This window comes from Phyllobates terribilis, unplaced genomic scaffold (genome assembly GCF_046119375.1).
Source record: "Phyllobates terribilis strain yellow unplaced genomic scaffold, ASM4611937v1 Scaffold_7__3_contigs__length_470593459, whole genome shotgun sequence".
Taxonomy (NCBI): Eukaryota; Metazoa; Chordata; class Amphibia; order Anura; family Dendrobatidae; genus Phyllobates; species Phyllobates terribilis.
The window spans coordinates 457,808,733-457,831,985 of record NW_027362767.1 but is presented as its reverse complement, the minus strand read 5'-3'; the positions used below and the strand labels follow the sequence as shown (position 1 = coordinate 457,831,985).

Genomic DNA, 23,253 nt, shown 5'->3' with positions numbered 1-23,253 from the left:
GGTCAGTGGGTGCTCTCATCTGCTGGCCTGGTTGTCTTTAAAAAGACCGCATGGACCAGGACTGAACGCCCGCTCTCCTTCCCCATGGGCAGAACACTACTCAGACAACACAGGGTGAGGGTAACACTGTGAGGTGATACTTTACTGGACCACCAACAGTCAATAACATATAGTACAGACCCAGCAAGTACATAAAATGGTGCAAATTTCTGAGTCTCACCCTTGCTGGGAATTAGAACATCTGTGACTTCTGGACTTCCAGGGCCAACTACCCCAACCATTGGCACCCCACTTTTGGCAGGCACCAACAGAGAGTAGGTAACAGCAAGCTTAGAAAGATGACCGAGTGCAGTGAGGTATGTAGCCAGGTGACCTGATTTTCCCAACCTTCAAACGTCTCCATGGGTTCAGTGATGGGCAGTGAATCAAATCTGTATTCCTCCGGTTGGAGCCATGGTGCCTTGGATGCTGTAATCTAGAGTCACCCTGTAGAAGGAGAGAGGTCCCTTTTTATAACCACAGCTTTTTTACAGGGCATTATCTACAGGTTTAGGGGGAGGTGGGAGGAGGTCATCTCTCATTGTTCAATTAACCTGCATATTTTGTCCTTCAGTGTTTACAGAACAACAAGCTTCATGGACTGATACAATAGGTAGTCAGTAGGCATTCACCAAATTAACAGACATCGATTGTTCAATTAACTTGTGCCTTTGTCCCTCAAGGATAGCAGAGCAATAAGCTGTAGGAGCTGATACAATAGGTAATCAGCAGCCATTCAACAAATCAACAAACATCAATTCAATCTACAAGACGAGTCATCGTTCAGGTTCATATGAACAATAGCTCATGTCCCTGGGTCTACAAAACTATGCATCTGGCATAATTAAGAATAAATGCGGTGTCGTCACATTCTTCCCCCTTCTTAATTAACCAGATGTGATAGGCTTCTGATCACCCTCCACTTGCCGGGAACAGTCCATCAGCATTTCTTTCAGCACAGACAAGAATGTAAGAGGTTTCACTTTCATGAGAATAAAACTTTGTATCATCCAGTTTCCTCAAAGCATATTCCATGTCAGACTTGCAAATAAACTCCACAATCCCCATTCCATTTTTTGGGTACATCAGCATAGTAGACATCTCCAGCTTCTTTCATACGATCTTTCAGATCTTGCCAACTCCCCGATGACGGAAGAGCCGAGATAAGGACTCCGTATTCAGTTCACTGGGAAGGGGGTCCGTTCCTCCTGTGGGGTCCTCCATATCCTCCCCTGGTCCTTGGCTTGACCTGGGAAACTCCACACGTAATCAACGAGAACCGGACTTATATCCATTGCGTCCGTACACGCCGTCCTCCGCATCCCGTGGATCCTGAAACTGATGAAGGCGAACGTTGTGGCACTGTGTCCTCTGCGATTCTTCAGCTTGATGGTACGGATCCGCCCGTACCGAAGGAACAACTTCTCCAGCTCCTTTTTCCGTTTGAGGCTCCGGGTCCCAACAACTCCTGATTTTGGCTGCTTGGGACTGGGTATTTGACTCCAGACTGCCACTGGATCCTTGATTTGGCAGGCAGTTCAATTCCTCTTGATCAAACTCATTGTCCTCCATGACGTTCTGGGTATCCCAAAGAACCAATTCCTGGATCAAATCTGACTGAGTGTCAGTGCCCTGTATTCGATCGATCAAAGTTGGCACAACTCCAGAAGTTGCTGTTTCTTGTTGAGGCTGTATATCCACTCAAGTCCTATTCTCAACGGCAGGCTGGTGGGGTTGGACATGGAGGCATCCAAATCCTGCTGTGAATACCTCAGCTATGGCCTGCTGGGTCTGTCTATCTGCATCCTTGGTTGTGGAGCCCTTGGAAGGTGTCTACAAATACCAGTCCCCTGAAGCTCCCCCATCCGCCGTGCTGAGTGGTCCCTCACTGCTGGAGACACGAGGGTCAGTGGGTGCTCTCGTCCGTTGGCCTTTTGAAAGACCGCATGGACCTAGACTCATCCCACTGAACTCCCGCTCTCCTTCCCTGTGGACAGACTACTACTCAGACAACACAGGGTGAGGGTAACACAGTGAGGTGATACTTTATTGGACCACCAACAGTTAATAACATATAGAACAGTCCCAGCAAGTACAGAACATTGTGCAAATGACAGAGTCTCACCCTTACGCTGGTCCACCAGGATTGGAGCAGCTGCAACCTCAGGGCTTCAAGGACCAACTACCCCAACCAGCAGCACCCCACTTTTGATGGACACTCACAGAGAGGAGGTAGTGGCAAGCTTAGGAAGCTGACAGTCCATTGAGGTATGTGACCAGGTGACCTGATTGTCCCAACCTGGGTTCTCCAAATGTCTCCATTGGCTCAGTGATAGGCAGTGGATCAAATCTGTATTCCTCCTGTTGGAGCCATGGTACCTTGAAAACACCAACTGACAGCACATGTGAAGTGCTATATAGTGCAATATAATGAGTTACAAAGTTAAAGCATTTAGTGCGACCAAACAATTGGTGTTTTCATGTTTAATTGTATGCCCTTTTCTATAAAATTACTGATTTGAACTGTATTTATCATTAAATACACTGCTCAAAAACTAAAGGGAACACTTAAACAACAGAATATAACTCCAAGTAAATGAAACTTCTGTGAAATCAAACTGTCCACTTAGGAAGCAACACTGATTGACAATCAATTTCACATGCTGTTGTGCAAATGGAATAGACAATAGATGGAAATTATTGGCAATTATCAAGACACCCTCAATAAAGGAGTGGTTCTGCAGGTGGGGACCACAGACCACATCTCAGTACCAATGCTTTCTGGCTGATGTTTTGGTCACTTTTGAATGTTGGTTGTGCTTTCACACTCGTGGTAGCATGAGACAGACTCTAGAACCCACAGAAGTTGCTCAGGTAGTGCAGCTCATCCAGGATGGCACATCAATGCGAGCTGTGGCAAGAAGGTTTGCTGTGTCTGTCAGCATAGTGTCCACAGGCTGGAGGCGCTACCAGGAGACAGGCCAGTACACCAGGAGATGTGGAGGGGGCCGTAGGAGGGCAACAACCCAGCAGCAGGACCGCTACCTCCGCCTTTGTGCAAGGAGGAACAGGAGGAGCACTGCCAGAGCCCTGCAAAATGACCTCCAGCAGGCCACAAATGTGCATGTGTCTCCACAAAAGGTTAGAAACCGACTCCATAAGGGTGGTATGAGGGCCGGATGTCCACAGATGGGGGTTGTGCTCACAGCCCAACACCGTGCAGGACGCTTGGCATTTGCCACAGAACACCAGGATTGGCAAAGTCGCCACTGGCGCCCTGTGCTCTTCACAGATGAAAGCAGGTTCACACTGAGCACATGTGACAGACGTGACAGAGTCTGGAGACGCCGTGGAGAGCGATCTGCTGCCTGCAACATCCTTCAGCATGACCGGTTTGGCAGTGGGTCAGTAATGGTGTGGGGTGGCATTTCTTTGGAGGGCCGCACAGCCCTCCATGTGCTCACCAGAGGTAGCCTGACTGCCATTAGGTACCGAGATGAGATCCTCAGACCCCTTGTGAGACCATATGCTGGTGCAGTTGGCCCTGGGTTCCTCCTAATGCAGGACAATGCCAGACCTCATGTGGCTGGAGTGTGTCAGCAGTTCCTGCAAGATGAAGGCATTGAAGCTATGGACTGGCCGCCCGTTCCCCAGACCGGAATCCGACTGAGCACATCTGGGACATCATGTCTCGCTCCATCCACCAACGTCATGTTGCACCACAGACTGTCCAGGAGTTGGCGGATGCTTTAGTCCAGGTCTGGGAGGAGATCCCACTGGAGACCATCCGCAACCTCATCAGGAGCATGCCCAGGCATTGTAGGGAGGTCATACAGGCACGTGGAGGCCACACACAATACTGAGCCTCATCAGGAGCATGCCCAGGCGTTGTAGGGAGGTCATACAGGCACATGTAGGCCACACACAATACTCAGCCTCATCAGGAGCATGCCCAGGCGTTGTAGGGAGGTCATACAGGCACGTGGAGACCACACACAATACTCAGCCTCATCAGGAGCATGCCCAGGCGCTGTAGGGAGGTCATACAGGCACGTGGAGGCCACACACAATACTCAGCCTCATCAGGAGCATGCCCAGGCATTGTAGGGAGGTCATACAGGCACGTGGAGGCCACACACAATACTCAGCCTCATCAGGAGCATGCCCAGGCGTTGTAGGGAGGTCATACAGGCACGTGGAGGCCACACACAATACTCAGCCTCATCAGGAGCATGCCCAGGCGTTGTAGGGAGGTCATACAGGCACGTGGAGACCACACACAATACTCAGCCTCATCAGGAGCATGCCCAGGCGCTGTAGGGAGGTCATACAGGCACGTGGAGGCCACACACAATACTCAGCCTCATCAGGAGCATGCCCAGGCATTGTAGGGAGGTCATACAGGCACGTGGAGGCCACACACAATACTCAGCCTCATCAGGAGCATGCCCAGGCGTTGTAGGGAGGTCATACAGGCACGTGGAGGCCACACACAATACTCAGCCTCATCAGGAGCATGCCCAGGCATTGTAGGGAGGTCATACAGGCATGTGGAGGCCACACACAATACTCAGCCTCATCAGGAGCATGCCCAGGCGTTGTAGGGAGGTCATACAGGCACGTGGAGGCCACACACAATACTGAGCCTCATCAGGAGCATGCCCAGGCATTGTAGGGAGGTCATACAGGCACGTGGAGGCCACACACAATACTGAGCCTCATCAGGAGCATGCCCAGGCGTTGTAGGGAGGTCATACAGGCACGTGGAGGCCACACACAATACTCAGCCTCATCAGGAGCATGCCCAGGCGTAGTAGGGAGGTCATACAGGCACGTGGAGGCCACACACAATACTCAGCCTCATCAGGAGCATGCCCAGGCATTGTAGGGAGGTCATACAGGCACGTGGAGCAAACACACAATACTCAGCCTCATCAGGAGCATGCCCAGGCGTTGTAGGGAGGTCATACAGGCACGTGGAGGCCACACACAATACTCAGCCTCATCAGGAGCATGCCCAGGCGTTGTAGGGAGGTCATACAGGCACGTGGAGGCCACACACAATACTCCCCCTCATCGGGAGCATGCCCAGGCGTTGTAGGGAGGTCATACAGGCACGTGGAGGCCACACACAATACTGAGCCTCATCAGGAGCATGCCCAGGCGTTGTAGGGAGGTCATACAGGCACGTGGAGGCCACACACAATACTCAGCCTCATCAGGAGCATGCCCAGGCGTTGTAGGGAGGTCATACAGGCACGTGGAGGCCACACACAATACTCAGCCTCATCAGGAGCATGCCCAGGCATTGTAGGGAGGTCATACAGGCACGTGGAGGCCACACACAATACTCAGCCTCATCAGGAGCATGCCCAGGCGTTGTAGGGAGGTCATACAGGCACGTGGAGGCCACACACAATACTCAGCCTCATCAGGAGCATGCCCAGGCGTTGTAGGGAGGTCATACAGGCACGTGGAGGCCACACACAATACTCAGCCTCATCAGGAGCATGCCCAGGCGTTGTAGGGAGGTCATACAGGCACGTGGAGGCCACACACAATACTCAGCCTCATCAGGAGCATGCCCAGGCGTTGTAGGGAGGTCATACAGGCACGTGGAGGCCACACACAATACTCAGCCTCATCAGGAGCATGCCCAGGCGTTGTAGGGAGGTCATACAGGCACGTGGAGGCCACATACAATACTCAGCCTCATCAGGAGCATGCCCAGGCGTTGTAGGGAGGTCATACAGGCACGTGGAGGCCACACACAATACTTAGCCTCATCAGGAGCATGCCCAGGCGTTGTAGGGAGGTCATACAGGCACGTGGAGGCCACACACAATACTCCCCCTCATCAGGAGCATGCCCAGGCGTTGTAGGGAGGTCATACAGGCACGTGGAGGCCACACACAATACTCAGCCTCATCAGGAGCATGCCGAGGCGTTGTAGGGAGGTCATACAGGCACGTGGAGGCCACACACAATACTCAGCCTCATCAGGAGCATGCCCAGGCGTTGTAGGAAGGTCATACAGGCACGTGGAGGCCACACACAATACTCAGCCTCATCAGGAGCATGCCCAGGCGTTGTAGGGAGGTCATACAGGCACGTGGAGGCCACACACAATACTCAGCCTCATGAGGAGCATGCCCAGGCGTTGTAGGGAGGTCATACAGGCACGTGGAGGTCACACACAATACTGAGCCTCATCAGGAGCATGCCCAGGCGTTGTAGGGAGGTCATACAGGCACGTGGAGGCCACACACAATACTCAGCCTCATCAGGAGCATGCCCAGGCGTTGTAGGGAGGTCATACAGGCACAAGGAGGCCACACACAATACTCAGCCTCATCAGGAGCATGCCCAGGCGTTGTAGGGAGGTCATACAGGCACGTGGAGGCCACACACAATACTCAGCCTCATCAGGAGCATGCCCAGGCATTGTAGGGAGGTCATACAGGCACGTGGAGGCCACACACAATACTCAGCCTCATCAGGAGCATGCCCAGGCGTTGTAGGGAGGTCATACAGGCACGTGGAGGCCACACACAATACTCAGCCTCATCAGGAGCATGCCCAGGCGTTGTAGGGAGGTCATACAGGCACGTGGAGCAAACACACAATACTCAGCCTCATCAGGAGCATGCCCAGGCGTTGTAGGGAGGTCATACAGGCACGTGGAGGCCACACACAATACTCAGCCTCATCAGGAGCATGCCCAGGCGTTGTAGGGAGGTCATACAGGCACGTGGAGGCCACACACAATACTCAGCCTCATCAGGAGCATGCCCAGGCGTTGTAGGGAGGTCATACTGACGCGCCCCTGGGCCTGTGTCGCGCTGCGTTGCGCACGCGGGAGCTTACCCGGAGCCAGATCTCTTGAGGGTTGTAGTCTCGTGGCGGTGACCCGGTCCGTGCCCAGGGAGTCAAACTGAGCGGCGATGTAACAGCGGTAGATGCAGGACGACTACGCCACCCGTTGAATGCAGCTATGGAGCTGCCGCTGCAGGACAGTCCGCTGAGGCCGGTGGATGGATGGTGCAGCGTAGATGGTATAACCCCCAACGGGAGGGGTATGGCCTCAGGGCAGCAGATGTGGATGATGGGGGTAGCAGGAACCACTCAGAGACGGTGCGGTGTAATTCAGGGTCTTTACTGGTAACAACGATAGACCCTCCCGGAGTACTTGCTAGTGAACGGGGCCTGGTCAGTCCTTGAGCAGATGGGATCTCCCCTGGCCAGGCGGAGTTGTAGGCCTCCCAAACTGACTGTACTCTTCTGGCTACCTTGCTAGAAGCGGATATAAGTAGCCCACGTCCCTGAGTGTACCGTGTGGTGCTCACCCGTATGGCCGGTGACTCGGGGCCTTCTAATGGCTTCCGCTCCACGATGGCGGTGCTGGTCCCACGCGTGTGACCGTGCCTTCGGGTTTCTGGGCCTGAGGACCTGAAATCCCCTGCCGGTCGGCTTCTGCTGCTGGGTAAGAGTTAGTCCCCACAGCCTCGGACGCCGGGTCCGGTAAGAAAGCTTCTCAGTCAGGGCGAGCTCTGCAGCTGCCAGCCCCTGACTCGTAGTAATATTGCTCCCAATGAGCTTCTGCTGTTTCTTCCTATGCTGCTTCTCTGTCTCTACTCTCCTTGACTGACTAACCCTGCCTCAGCCCAGGGTTTATACAGGGGAAGTTCTTCCCCTCCCAAGACTGGGCAGGAGGTGTGGCATGCACAGGATCCCTGACCAAAGGACCTCCCACCTGCTCTCAGACGTAATATCTCTATCACTGTGGCAACCAGACCCCTGGGGTGTCACATTCCCCCCTAGTGAAATTTAGTACTCCGGGACTAAACATATTTTAGAAAAACATAACCAGGTAAAAACAATGATAATACAATAAGAAAAACATATAAAGATGGTTACGGCATGTCCGTAACCGGGTGTAGTCTTTGAAGAAAAGCAAGGTGTCCATTTCACCAAAACAGGGAGACGTAACCAGGTAGGGGTTTGTCCTGCCCCGAGTCCTTAACAGTCTTTAGTCCATCCTGGGTTACGCTCCAACTATGTACAAGGATTCCCGGTAAATCCACCAAGGACTCCTACAAATAACTAGAAACACAAAATTATACACAAGCAACAATACACAGGTAAACATAAATAGAACAATTTATACACTTCAAATCCTCCACCGTGCGGGTAACTGGCCTCTAGTGGACCTAGTGGACCTACGGAGCTGACTGCCTAGCCCTGAACTACAGGGTGTAGGAGCTGTCAAGGGTAAACTGGGCAGCTGTCTACCGGCTCTTTGGCTCACTAGGGATATGGCAGGCTCACTGCAAGCAGAGGGTTGATCCTCCTGGTCTGCGGGTGTGGGGTCTTCTGCCTCCTGGACCGGCTGTTCTTCCAGCTCTACCTGTTGCTCCGTAGGTGCTTGGGATGCTGGTTGGAGGAAGGTGAGTACGGGTACCACAACTGCACCATTGACTTGAGTCCAAGACCGAGGGAAGTCCCCGAGCACAGTACTAACCATATCTTCCCTTTCCTCTACGGGTCGATGGTCTTCGTGTTCCTCTTCAGGGTTCCTCAGTTGTTCGGGACACTTCTTCAGGTGGTCCCGGGATACAATGGCTGTAGTTTCCCCTCCGTCTTTACTGATGGTACAAACCTTCGGGTTCTCGTGGCTTGAGGGCAGTACGGTGTACGGGTCCTTCTCCCACTGGTCGTCCAACTTGTGGAGCCGTCTCTTCCTCTTCAAGACCTGCTCTCCGGGTACCAGGGGAACAGCGGGAGCATACTGGTTGTAAGTTTTCTCTTGTCTTTCCCTAGCCTGACAGAGACTTCGCTCCACGCTCTCCTGTACTCTCCGGTACTGCTGCTGCCTCTCTGTGTCCCAGTCTGTTTCTGGTGAAGTGTCCTCGGGTGTCAGGACTCCCATTTCCAGGTCAACAGGTAACTTACCAGGTTTTGCCCTCATTAGGTAAGCCGGGGTACAGTTGGTGGAACCTACCGGGATGTGGTTGTATAGGTCCACCAGATCGGGCAGCTTCTCAGGCCACAGACTGCGTTCTTCCAGGGGCAACGTTTTCAGAAGATCCATTACCACCTGGTTCATTTTCTCACAAAGTCCATTAGTTTGCGGATGATAGAGTGTCGTCCTTATCTTCCGGCAGCCATACAGAGTGCAGAATTCTTGGAAGACCTCCGCTTCAAAGGCAGGTCCCTGGTCTGTCAACACTTGGTCCGGGTACCCGTGTGGATGGCAGAAATGCTGCTGGAAGGCTCTCGCTGCTGTTCGAGCTGTTAAGTCCTTGACGGGGACGACAACCAAGAACCGGGAGTAGTGATCCACGATGGTTAGTGCGTAGACGTAGCCACTTCTGCTTGGGGTCAGTTTTACATGATCCAAGGCTACCAGTTCCAACGGCTGCCGGGTGACGATGGACTGCAGGGGAGTCTTCTGGCTGGCACGATCCTTCCTTCTTAGGTTGCACGGGCCACAGTCTCTGCACCACTTCTCAATGGTTCCCCTCATGCCTACCCAGTGGAATCGCTCGCGCAGCAGGAACTCCAGCTTCTTCCACCCGAAGTGTCCAGCTCCGTCGTGGTATGCCTCCATCACCATGGCTGCGTCTCTTCGTGGCACCACTACTTGCCAGAGTAGTTCATGCGTCCGGGAGTTAACCATTCTGCGGCACAACTTCCCCTTGTAAAGGAACAGTCGACTCCTCTCTGCCCATAGTTGTTTGGCTTCCTCCGGGGCGTCTGGTTCAAGGCAAGCCTCCGGGCGAGTCAGCATCTCCTTCACCAGTCGGACGGCAGGGTCGCTGTCTTGCGTTTCCGCCCAGTTGTAGTGAGGTAAGGGGTTCAACGTAGCAGCCTGCTTACTCCTTACCCGGTGGGAGTACTGGATAGTCCCATGACGGTGGAACGCAGGGAGTTCAACTTCTTCCAGTCCCTCCGGATCTTCTCCTTCGTCCGGCAGGTTGGGCATCCTGGACAGGGCGTCCGCGTTGGTATTGGAGCGTCCGGCCCGGTATTTGATTGTGAACTCGTAGTTGGACAGACGGGCCATCCACCTCTGCTCCAGGGCACCGAGTCTTGCCGTGTCCAGGTGTGTCAACGGGTTGTTATCCGTGTACACGGTGAACCGGGAAGAAGCGAGGTAATGCTTAAAGCGCTCGGTGACTGCCCATACTACGGCCAGGAACTCTAGCTTAAATGAGCTGTAATTCTCGGGATTCCTTTCGGTGGGTCGCAGCTTTCGGCTGGCGTAGGCGATTACTCGTTCCTTCCCCTGCTGGATCTGGGACAGTACGGCTCCTAGCCCGATGTTACTGGCGTCGGTGTAGAGGATAAAGGGCTGGCTATAATTCGGGTACGCCAGGATTTCGTCCCCCGTGAGGGCCATCTTCAGCTGGCGGAAGGACTCTTCTTCCAGCTCCTCCCATTTGAAGGGCGGCTTCTGGTTCTTGGCCTTCCGGGACTGGCCTATCAGGAGGTCCTGCATAGGTGCTGCCTTTTTGGTGAAACCGGGAATAAACCTTCGGTAGTAGCCTACCAACCCGAGGAACTGCCGCACTTCTTTTACGCTGGAGGGGCTTGGCCATTCCTTAATTGCGGTGATCTTATCGGGGTCGGGAGCCACTCCGTCAGCGCTCACCACGTGTCCCAGGTACTGCACCTTTGGTTTCAGGAGGTGACACTTGGAGGGTTTCACCTTTAGGCCGTAACTTGCCAGAGCTTCGAACACTTCCGCCAGGTGTTTCAGGTGGTCCTCATACGTCTTGGAATATACGATGACATCGTCCAGGTACAACAGGACCGTCTCGAAGTTTCTGTGGCCCAGACAACACTCCATTAGTCGTTGGAAGGTTCCTGGTGCGTTGCAGAGTCCGAACGGCATGCAGGTGAACTCGCTAAGTCCCATCGGGGTGGTGAATGCGGTCTTCTCCCGGTCCGCCTCTGCTACAGGAACCTGCCAGTACCCGCTAGTGAGATCCAAGGTAGAGAAGAAGTTAGCAGATCTTAAAGCAGCCAATGACTCCTCTATCCTTGGTAAGGGGTACGCATCCTTGTGTGTGATACGGTTGATTTTCCGGTAATCTACACACATCCTCATGGTGTTGTCCTTTTTTCTGACTAAGACTAGTGGAGCTGCCCAGGGGCTACAGCTATCCCTGATCACCCCAGCCTCCTTCATGTCTCTAAGCATCCCCTTGGCGTGTTGGTAGTGTGCAGGGGGTACGGGTCGATACCTCTCTTTTATGGGAGGATGGTCTCCCGTGGGGATGTGGTGTTCTACCCCCTTGACTCGCCCGAAGTCTAACGGGTGTTTACTAAACACTCTCTCGTACTCTTGAACCACCCGATAGACTCCCTGTTTCTGATGTGAGGGAGTGGAGTCAGTACCCAAATGTAGTTGCTGACACCAGTCCTCCTTTGTTTTCTTAGAGCCGTTACCTTCCTCCGGGTGAGATGGAGGCAAGGGTTCCACAGATTGTATAGCATTTTGGTTAATGGTATATAATTTGGCTAGCGTGGCATACCGGGGCAGGTACACTTCCCTCTTCCCGATATTGATTATGCGAACGGGCACCCTCCCATGGCGTACATTAACCACCCCCCGTGCTGTCAAGATGGTGGGCCTACTGTCTGAGTAAACTGGTTCTACCATTGCCTGGTAATCTCTACCTCTCAGACCAATAGCTGCCCGGCACCAAATCATCATTTCACTTTTTGGGGGCATGGCAATAGGAAAAGGGTCACACATTCTTACGCTACCAATCTCACCGCCGGAGAGTTCCACCTGTTGCCGTCGCATCAGTGCCCGGATCTCTTTCTGGAGCACCCGCTGCTCGCCGGAGCTGGCGTTCTTGGCAACCTGCTGTAAAAGGAAAATCACCTCTGCAAGACAATTTTCAATTACATTAGTTCCTAGAGTTATTTTTGGGTGACTCTCATGTTTGTCAATATCTACAATGATCAGTCCCTGTGCTGCCAGTTCGACTCTACCGATTTTGATGGTCACCTCTTTAAATCCGATCTGTGGCACGGGCTGGCCATTGCTGGCGATGATACTCAAGTCGTCGTCAGGGTATCGGGTAATATCCGAGTCATTCCAATACTGCTTAAAGAGCACGTACGGGATGGTGGTGACCTGTGACCCGGTGTCCAGTAGGGCACTCATGGGAATGCCATCCAGTACCACAGGCAAGACTGGGCGTCCTCCCACATATCTGTCGCGCCAGTTCGATGGGCCTGGTGATCTTTTTCCTGGGGGTTGGCCCTCTACCCCAGGTTGTGCCCGTTTAAAGAACAGTACCTTGCCATATGTCCAGGTTGATTGCAGCGGCGGCAGATGGGTCGTCCGTCCTCGCTGTATCGGTCACTGGGTCTTCCTCTGGCCGGTGGGGTCCTCCTTGGTGGACGCCACGGGATGTCCTCCGGTCCGGATGCCAGCTGGATCTTCCCTGGGGTGGAAACCTGTAAAGACTGCACAGTTCGGGTTAGCGCAGCAACACTCTTAGCTAGCTCTTGGACCTGATGGTGTAGGTCTGGAGCCGGGTCATTGTCCAAAGCCTGCGCATCAGCTCCCACAGGCCCTGCCGACAAGGGCGCCGCCTCCTGGTGGTAAGTGATAGCTGGGCGCCTGTGGGTCACAACGCCACCCGGTGCCGGTTCTCGGAGCACCCGGATGGCTCTGTCCTTGAACTGTGCAAAGCCCAGATGGGGATCCTGTAAGGCCATTGCCCGCAACTGGGTTCGGTGGGTATTACAATACAGTCCCTCTATAAACTGTTCGGTCAACAGCCTGTCCTCGTTTCCCACTCCATCAGGGTCGGTCTGCTTAATGGCCCTCAGGGCCTCTTGTAGGTTTAGTGCATAGTCCCTTATACTCTCATGCGCTCGCTGCTTGCACCCGTAGAATCTAAGCTTAATCTCGGCTGAGGTGCGGGTATCAAAGGTGTCCTTCAGCCGGGTTAGTATCCCTGCGACAGTCTTCCTCCCAGGTGGCCAGGATTTTACTTCTCTTTTGGCTGCCCCGGTTAGTTGGGCCACCAGGATGCTCACTTTTTGCTCTTCTGTGAGGGGGTACACCTGGAAGAGGCTATCCAGCTTTTCTCTAAAGTCATGCAGGGTCTGTGACTCCCCTGAGTACTGGGGTAGCCAAGCTGCTCCCGGGATATAGGGCATGGTGAAGGGCATAACTGCAGCAGCGGTAGCGCTGGCGGGGGTTGAGGCAGTGAAGCTCTCCTCCGTATCCGACATCTTCCTCCCCCCTAGTGGACCGTGGCCTACCTTGCGATGATCCTGTTCCGTAGGCCGCGGCTCCGCAGTGGATCGTCAGGGTTGAGGACCTTCCGTCGCGCTCCTGTGACGTCGGCGTCTGCTGGGCTCCTTCCAGGACCTTACGCAACGTCCGGACGTGAGGCGGGGCTTCAGTTCTCGCGCGCTTTCGGAGTCCACGCCCCTCTTCTTCCCGCGCGGCGTCCTCAAGATGGCGTCCAACGGCGGGAAAACTCCACGGATGGCGGGAAGAAGGCTGAAGATGGCGCCGGATGGCGGGAATCTTCACAGATGGCGGGAAAACTTCACGGATGGTAAGTTTTAAAAGTCTCTTTTTCAGGCACGCAGTACCCGGTGGTTGCGGGCACGAAATCCTGCCGACTACGCCAAAGTTGACGCGCCCCTGGGCCTGTGTCGCGCTGCGTTGCGCACGCGGGAGCTTACCCGGAGCCGGATCTCTTGAGGGTTGTAGTCTCGTGGCGGTGACCCGGTCCGTGCCCAGGGAGTCAAACTGAGCGGCGATGTAACAGCGGTAGATGCAGGACGACTACGCCACCCGTTGAATGCAGCTATGGAGCTGCCGCTGCAGGACAGTCCGCTGAGGCCGGTGGATGGATGGTGCAGCGTAGATGGTATAACCCCCAACGGGAGGGGTATGGCCTCAGGGCAGCAGATGTGGATGATGGGGGTAGCAGGAACCACTCAGAGACGGTGCGGTGTAATTCAGGGTCTTTACTGGTAACAACGATAGACCCTCCCGGAGTACTTGCTAGTGAACGGGGCCTGGTCAGTCCTTGAGCAGATGGGATCTCCCCTGGCCAGGCGGAGTTGTAGGCCTCCCAAACTGACTGTACTCTTCTGGCTACCTTGCTAGAAGCGGATATAAGTAGCCCACGTCCCTGAGTGTACCGTGTGGTGCTCACCCGTATGGCCGGTGACTCGGGGCCTTCTAATGGCTTCCGCTCCACGATGGCGGTGCTGGTCCCACGCGTGTGACCGTGCCTTCGGGTTTCTGGGCCTGAGGACCTGAAATCCCCTGCCGGTCGGCTTCTGCTGCTGGGTAAGAGTTAGTCCCCACAGCCTCGGACGCCGGGTCCGGTAAGAAAGCTTCTCAGTCAGGGCGAGCTCTGCAGCTGCCAGCCCCTGACTCGTAGTAATATTGCTCCCAATGAGCTTCTGCTGTTTCTTCCTATGCTGCTTCTCTGTCTCTACTCTCCTTGACTGACTAACCCTGCCTCAGCCCAGGGTTTATACAGGGGAAGTTCTTCCCCTCCCAAGACTGGGCAGGAGGTGTGGCATGCACAGGATCCCTGACCAAAGGACCTCCCACCTGCTCTCAGACGTAATATCTCTATCACTGTGGCAACCAGACCCCTGGGGTGTCACAATACAGGCACGTGGAGGCCACATACAATACTCAGCCTCATCAGGAGCATGCCCAGGCGTTGTAGGGAGGTCATACAGGCACGTGGAGGCCACACACAATACTCAGCCTCATCAGGAGCATGCCCAGGCGTTGTAGGGAGGTCATACAGGCACGTGGAGGCCACACACAATACTCCCCCTCATCAGGAGCATGCCCAGGCGTTGTAGGGAGGTCATACAGGCACGTGGAGGCCACACACAATACTCAGCCTCATCAGGAGCATGCCCAGGCGTTGTAGGGAGGTCATACAGGCACGTGGAGGCCACACACAATACTCAGCCTCATCAGGAGCATGCCCAGGCGTTGTAGGGAGGTCATACAGGCACGGGGAGACCACACACAATACTCAGCCTCATCAGGAGCATGCCCAGGCGTTGTAGGGAGGTCATACAGGCACGGGGAGACCACACACAATACTCAGCCTCATCAGGAGCATGCCCAGGCGTTGTAGGGAGGTCATACAGGCACGTGGAGGCCACACACAATACTCAGCCTCATTGTGACTTGTTTTAAGGACATTACATCACAGTTGGATCAGCCTGTAGTGTGTTTTTCCACTGTAATTTTGGGGGTGACTCCACATCCAGGCCTCCATTGGTTAATACATGTGATTTCCATTGATGATTTTTGTGTGATTTTGTTGTGAGCACATTCAGCTTTCTACAGAACAAAGTATTCAATGAGAAGATTTCATCATTCAGATCTAGGAGGGGGGATTTCAGTGTTCCCTTTATTTTTTTGAACAGTGTATATTGTCATTGAACAATTATTAGAATTCTATTTATTTTGTTATATAAATGTGTACATTCAGCTATTGGTGCATTCAGTATTCTAGGGTAAACCGCTAATTTACTGTTTGGAATTTCCTTCTTTTATAGGATTTATTCTACTGAATAATATGTCTGACATAATTAAGAATAAACGTCGTGTTGTCACAGCCAGAGTTGAGGGTTAGAGTGTAGGGCAATATAAAGGGAATAAGTGTAGGCTATGGTATGGGTTAGAGTAAAGGGTTAGAGTAAAGGGTTAGAGTAAAGGGTTAGAGTAAAGGGTTAGAGTAAAGGGTTAGAGTACAGGATTAGAATAAGGGTTAGAACATTTCCAGGAGCCTCTTAAGAGACACAAGTAACCCCCATTAACTATTCTGGACTCTTAGGAGGCTCAGGACTTAATCATTGCTGCAGTAATGGGGTCAATACCAGTAGAAATGAGGGACATTTACTCTCTCGCCCTAGTTTACTCATGTATCAACACTAAAGACCACAAACTCGCTGCTACAGGAAATAGAAATCACCAGGAATTCATTCGGAATTTGTCATTTAGTAACTTATCACTTTCTGTCCCTCGAAGAGTAAAAAAGTTGCTTAACTTTTTCTAAAATGATATCACAAGAGTCGGTATATTTTCAACTGTCCCACAACCAAAGCTTTGCTTGTGTCCTTGTCCTATTCTCTCCAGTGCAACGTTCAGTAAAAGACTAAGTAGGAATCATCGGAGTTATAGTCCAAACAAAATGCACCCAGGCCCTGTTTTGCCGTGATGTCTCTTTCTATATTACTGACACATGTAATTCCAGTTTAGCCTGTACAAGTCGTGTAAAAGGCGCAGCCGTCCTTTCATCCCAGCAGGAGCTGAAGTCAGTGATCAGCGAGCCACGAGGCCTCTCAGATCTTCTCCTTCTGAGATCACACACAACCAAACCGCAGATATAAGACTGGCGCAGAAGAAAGGCATGGAAATGAGAGGCAATGATGCGCCCGGTGCCAGGGAATTACCCAGAAAATCCCAGCATTTTATCTATGATACAAGAACAAAACATCTAGATCCGCCATCGCTATTAACACTTTCTCGGGTGATGGTGTCAGGGACCACAAATCCACCCCCCTGCCACCCCCCACCCGGCAGAGGAACTAAAACTGAATGCTTTCTAACATAATTGTGCTGGAAACATTGATACTTAATTTGACACTTTTTGTTTGTTTTGAGACTAAAAGAAAAAAAAGAAGAAAAACTTTAGAAGTAAATATAATAGCAACAAAAAAAGAAACAAATACAAGCAGAAAATACAATATGCACATGTTTTATTCAAATAAATCCTTACACAGCACAAATGTTATATATATCGCAGAACTGGCAGTGAAAATAAGCACAATAAGATTAATTTTGTCAGTTGTGATACATAGTAAAAACTAATATGCATTCATCACACTGAAATAACTATGAAGAACACTCTAGAAATTAAACATTAATGTTTAACAGTTGTTAACTAATACTTGTAATAAAGCATGGCCTTGCTGCCCTCCTCCGCCACAATAAGTAAAGGTGTTTTTAGTGTACATGCCAGTCTTAAATATCCAAGAACTGTCTTTATTCTCCATCTGTGTATCTTGCCATCCACTCTTTGGGTGTGTTTTTTTAATCGGCATTTTGCCAGTACTATAGGTGCAGGAACTTCCCTTCAACAACTGAGCAGCATACATTGCTCGTGCCATGGTACCATGGCTTGTCTGCCCTAGTATATAAGCTCATTTAACTGTTTATTGGCAGTGTGACAGACAGGAGAGCAAGACTAAAGAGAGAAATAAGTACCCGCCACTTGCTGTAGGTAGACAAATCCTTGCCTCTACTTCCTGTAGCGATACCAAGACCCTCCCTGTATTTCTTAGGGAGATGAATACCGACCCTCTACTTTCTGGACAGATACCAAGGTTCACCTTCTACTTTCTGTAGGGATACAAAGACCATCCTTCTATTTCTGGTAGGGAGACAAAGACCCATCATCTACTTCCTATAGAGAGGCAACGACTCGTCGTTTACTGCTGGTAGAGAGACAACGACTCGTCATTTACTGATGGTAGAGAGACAACGACTAGTCGTTTACTGCCGGTAGAGAGACAACGACTCGTCATTTACTGCCGGTAGAGAGACAACGACTCGTCATTTACTGATGGTAGAGAGACAACGACTCGTCATTTACTGCCGGTAGAGAGACAACGACTCGTCATTTACTGCCGGTAGAGAGACAACGACTCGTCATTTACTGCCGGTAGAGAGACAACGACTCGTTATTTACTGATGGTAGAGAGACAACGACTCGTCATTTACTGCCGGTAGAGAGACAACAACTCGTCATTTACTGATGGTAGAGAGACAATGACTCGTCATTTACTGCCGGTAGAGAGACAACGACTCGTCGTTTACTGCCGGTAGAGAGACAACGACTCGTCATTTACTGACAGTAGAGAGACAACGACTCGTCATTAACTGCCAGTAGAGAGACAATGACTCGTCATTTACTGACGGTGGAGAGACAACGACTCGTCGTTTACTGCCGGTAGAGAGACAACGACTCGTCATTTACTGCCGGTAGAGAGACAACGACTCGTCATTTACTGATGGTAGAGAGACAACGACTCGTCATTTACTGCCGGTAGAGAGACAAGGACTCGTTATTTACTGCCGGTAGAGAGACAACGACTCGTTATTTACTGATGGTAGAGAGACAACGACTCGTCGTTCACTGCTGGTAGAGAGACAACGACTCGTCATTTACTGATGGTAGAGAGACAACGACTCGTCGTTTACTGCCGGTAGAGAGACAACGACTCGTCGTTTACTGCCGGTAGAGAGACAACGACTCGTCATTTACTGATGGTAGAGAGACAACGACTCGTCATTTACTGCCGGTAGAGAGACAACGACTCGTCATTTACTGCCGGTAGAGAGACAACGACTCGTCATTTACTGCCGGTAGAGAGACAACGACTCGTTATTTACTGATGGTAGAGAGACAACGACTCGTCATTTACTGCCGGTAGAGAGACAACGACTCGTCGTTTACTGCCGGTAGAGAGACAACGACTCGTCGTTTACTGCCGGTAGAGAGACAACGACTCGTCATTTACTGACGGTAGAGAGACAACGACTCGTCATTAACTGCCAGTAGAGAGACAATGACTCGTCATTTACTGACGGTGGAGAGACAACGACTCGTCGTTTACTGCCGGTAGAGAGACAACGACTCGTCATTTACTGCCGGTAGAGAGACAACGACTCGTCATTTACTGATGGTAGAGAGACAACGACTCGTCATTTACTGCCGGTAGAGAGACAACGACTCGTCATTTACTGCCGGTAGAGAGACAACGACTCGTTATTTACTGATGGTAGAGAGACAACGACTCGTCATTTACTGCCGGTAGAGAGACAACGACTCGTTATTTACTGATGGTAGAGAGACAACGACTCGTCATTTACTGCCGGTAGAGAGACAACGACTCGTTATTTACTGATGGTAGAGAGACAACGACTCGTCATTTACTGCCGGTAGAGAGACAACGACTCGTCGTTTACTGCCGGTAGAGAGACAACGACTCGTCGTTTACTGCCGGTAGAGAGACAACGACTCGTCATTTACTGACGGTAGAGAGACAACGACTCGTCATTAACTGCCAGTAGAGAGACAATGACTCGTCATTTACTGACGGTGGAGAGACAACGACTCGTCGTTTACTGCCGGTAGAGAGACAACGACTCGTCATTTACTGCCGGTAGAGAGACAACGACTCGTCATTTACTGATGGTAGAGAGACAACGACTCGTCATTTACTGCCGGTAGAGAGACAACGACTCGTCATTTACTGCCGGTAGAGAGACAACGACTCGTTATTTACTGATGGTAGAGAGACAACGACTCGTCGTTCACTGCTGGTAGAGAGACAACGACTCGTCATTTACTGATGGTAGAGAGACAACGACTCGTCGTTTACTGCCGGTAGAGAGACAACGACTCGTCGTTTACTGCCGGTAGAGAGACAACGACTCGTTATTTACTGATGGTAGAGAGACAACGACTCGTCATTTGCTGCCGGTAGAGAGACAACGACTCGTCATTTACTGCCGGTAGAGAGACAACGACTCGTCATTTACTGCCGGTAGAGAGACAACGACTCGTTATTTACTGATGGTAGAGAGACAACGACTCGTCATTTACTGCCGGTAGAGAGACAACGACTCGTCGTTTACTGCCGGTAGAGAGACAACGACTCGTCATTTACTGCCGGTAGAGAGACAACGACTCGTCATTAACTGCCAGTAGAGAGACAATGACTCGTCATTTACTGACGGTGGAGAGACAACGACTCGTCGTTTACTGCCGGTAGAGAGACAACGACTCGTCATTTACTGCCGGTAGAGAGACAACGACTCGTCATTTACTGCCGGTAGAGAGACAACGACTCGTCATTTACTGCCGGTAGAGAGACAAAGACTCGTCATTTACTGCCGGTAGAGAGACAACGACTCGTCATTTACTGACGGTAGAGAGACTACGACTCGTCATTTACTGACGGTAGAGAGACAACGACTCGTCGTTTACTGCCGGTAGAGAAACAACGACTCGTCATTTACTGACGGTGGAGAGACAACGACTCGTCGTTTACTGCCGGTAGAGAGACAACGACTCGTCATTTACTGCCGGTAGAGAGACAACGACTCGTCATTTACTGCCGGTAGAGAGACAACGACTCGTCATTTACTGCCGGTAGAGAGACAAAGACTCGTCATTTACTGCCGGTAGAGAGACAACGACTCGTCATTTACTGATGGTAGAGAGACTACGACTCGTCATTTACTGACGGTGGAGAGACAACGACTCGTCGTTTACTGCCGGTAGAGAGACAACGACTCGTCATTTACTGCCGGTAGAGAGACAACGACTCGTCATTTACTGACGGTAGAGAGACTACGACTCGTCATTTACTGACGGTAGAGAGACAACGACTCGTCATTTACTGCCGGTAGAGAGACAAAGACTCGTCATTTACCGCCGGTAGAGAGACAACGACTCGTCATTTACTGCCGGTAGAGAAACAACGACTCGTCATTTACTGCCGGTAGAGAGACAACGACTCATCATTTACTGCCGGTAGAGAGACAATGACCATCCACCACTACCTGTCTTCTTATTTCTTGTAGAGAGGCAAAGAATTACTTTATCTAATAACAACCCCGACCGCTACCACTTACGATAATTTGACTCCGGGTCTCTGCTGCTAGAGAGGGACATCTATGACATCTAATGGACAGCACTTTATAGAGATTTATCAGGATTTGAGATGAAGCAACTTTTAAATAAAGTAAAACTCCACAACTTGTCCTCTAAAAACATTATGTAAATGTAAAAATAAAAAAACGTTACGGCTGATGGATGAAGTTCTCTCTGTCCCTGTGGGGTTACATGCATTTTTCCTTTTGCTTCCATCCTTTGTTGCATTGCTCGCTCCCGTAGCATCTGTTCATGTCAGCGCGGTCCTGTTTTGCAATCGTTTGATCAGCAGACATTTTGCACAGTCGAGCCGACGAGGCTGTTTAGCCGCTATTAAAAATTGTGTTTAACCAAAACACTTCAAGAGAAGTTAAATGCAAAGAATGACAGATCTCCAACCATTTCCTGAGCCTCAGACACATTTTCATTAATGTAAATATTGCCTACAACATATTTTAAATATCTATCATCTGGAAACTGAGGAAGTTGCTGCAAGAGAGAGGCAGAGAGGAAAGGATGATTTCTGTAAGAGATGATGTATCTGCTGCTACAATAAGGCCGGGATCACACACAGACGCAAAGCCCAAAACGGAATCTGAAGAGTCATAATCGTCGATGCTGGTAATCCGGCACTTCTAGTGTGAACAGGCCCCTAACATAGGATCCATGCTAAAAGTTCCAAACTAAATACAAATGTGACGAAGGTGAAAGGGGGTGAAGTACAGATGTAGAACTGACAAAATGATGGTATTGAGCCAAATAATGGTGCTTATGTGATACAGCCATACCTCTCCCTCTACAGACTCCCCTCCCCCAGCGGCTGCTACCAGCACCTGTTTAAAGGGCTTTTCCAGGCAGGATTTGTATTGAAATACTGTAGCTAAAGCTGAGTTAAAACAAGAAAAATTAAGTGCTTCTTAACACTTTCCTGGGCCACCATTGGTCTCTGTACTCATCACGACTCGGACATGTCACCCACTACCCCCAGTGACTGCAAGCAGCGGTCACACGTCTGTGTCGGTAACTCATCAGGGGATGCACAAGGTGAAGTATAATGACTTTTTTTTTACTATTTTAACCTATTTTGAATTGTTTTCCAAAAGATATGTCTTGTCTGGACAATCCTTTTTAAAGCATTTTTTAGAGCATGGAGATTATGTTCGGCTAAATAATTCTATAATGAAGTGTTCTGCAACATTAATGACACATCCTCTGATTTATACAGAACAATGTGTTTAGTATACAGTTTGTTACAATAGTATCTAGATAGTGGCCTGCGAGGGACATCACAAATCTCTCTCCAGCCTTGTTTGGTGTGATCCGCTGGGCTCCATTTCCATAGTAGAGGCTCAAACAGGGCATATTTATTTCATAGAAAAGTTTATGGCCAAGGAGAGTTTTCCGATGTATTCCTATATGGTCATAAGAGCCGTACATTAGAGGTCTACATTAGACAATACTCCCAACATTACCAAAGTGAAGAAAGGAAGCCGCGGAAGAGTCTAAGATGGATCTGCACAGGAGTCGCTCATGTCTGATGCTGCTCAGGTTCATGGCTCCTCGTGGCCGGGGATTCGCAGAGCCGCAGAGATGGATGTAGAGGAGTTGCTCCATCGCACCAGTGAATGTAAGAGAGTGACCGGGACGGTCATGCGCCTCTTCCCTCTTAATGCACATAATGCTGTGTTCTATGTTTATATATGAGCAATCATAGGATCTAATGTCTGACGGGTTACTTATAAGTTAGTGCGGGTAGACTATCAGCTTAATAGAAGAAGTAGTGCAGAGGTGGGCACTATAGCACACAGAGTATGTAGGAAAGAGTTAAGGGGTCTAGGAGCTGCTCCAGTGTGGGAGGGGCAGGTTCAGTGAAGGACTGGGACACTTCCTGATTGCAGACAGTTCTAGTTGAGTGAGGGACAGTGACTAGTGAGGATGTGTCAGGAGGACACAGGAGAAAGTACAGGAGAAGGGTGTGTGTGTCACATTCTGGGAGTTTTTGGACCACCTTATCTGGAAGGTGAATCCAAACAGTCTAGACAGCGGGGACAGCAAGAACAGATGTACATGGAGAGGTCAAGGTGGGAACTTCACCTTACGTGCCAAGACAGGACAGTCTCATCAGGGAGGCGGATCCAGTGGGACAGAGAATGGAGTTACCCGGAGAGCTGGTGCACTCGGCGTTGGTCTTCATGTCCAAATCGGTGTCCGTGTCTTTCATCGCTGGTAAAGTGCCGCTGTATGTGAAGAGATCACAAAGAGACTGTATCACTTGTTACTGCCTGTATGTAACTGTGGCTGCAAGTAAAGAAGGTTTTACGTGTTTAAGCTGGTCTGGTTTTCTCCTTCTGAAGGCTAAAAGACTCAACATCCGGGACGGCAGGTCAGAAGTGAGTATGGAGGTCTCCTCCACGGAAGCACCACATCACACACACACCCAGGGATTCTCAGTCCCCTTTTT

The 23,253-nt window shown here is 50.9% G+C and overlaps 1 pseudogene; it reads right to left on the bottom strand.

The window, feature by feature from the left end:
• Window positions 1-951: 951 nt before the first annotated feature.
• LOC141155612 (serine/arginine-rich splicing factor 9-like) lies at window positions 952-23,013 on the bottom strand (annotated as a pseudogene).
• Window positions 23,014-23,253: the final 240 nt, after the last annotated feature.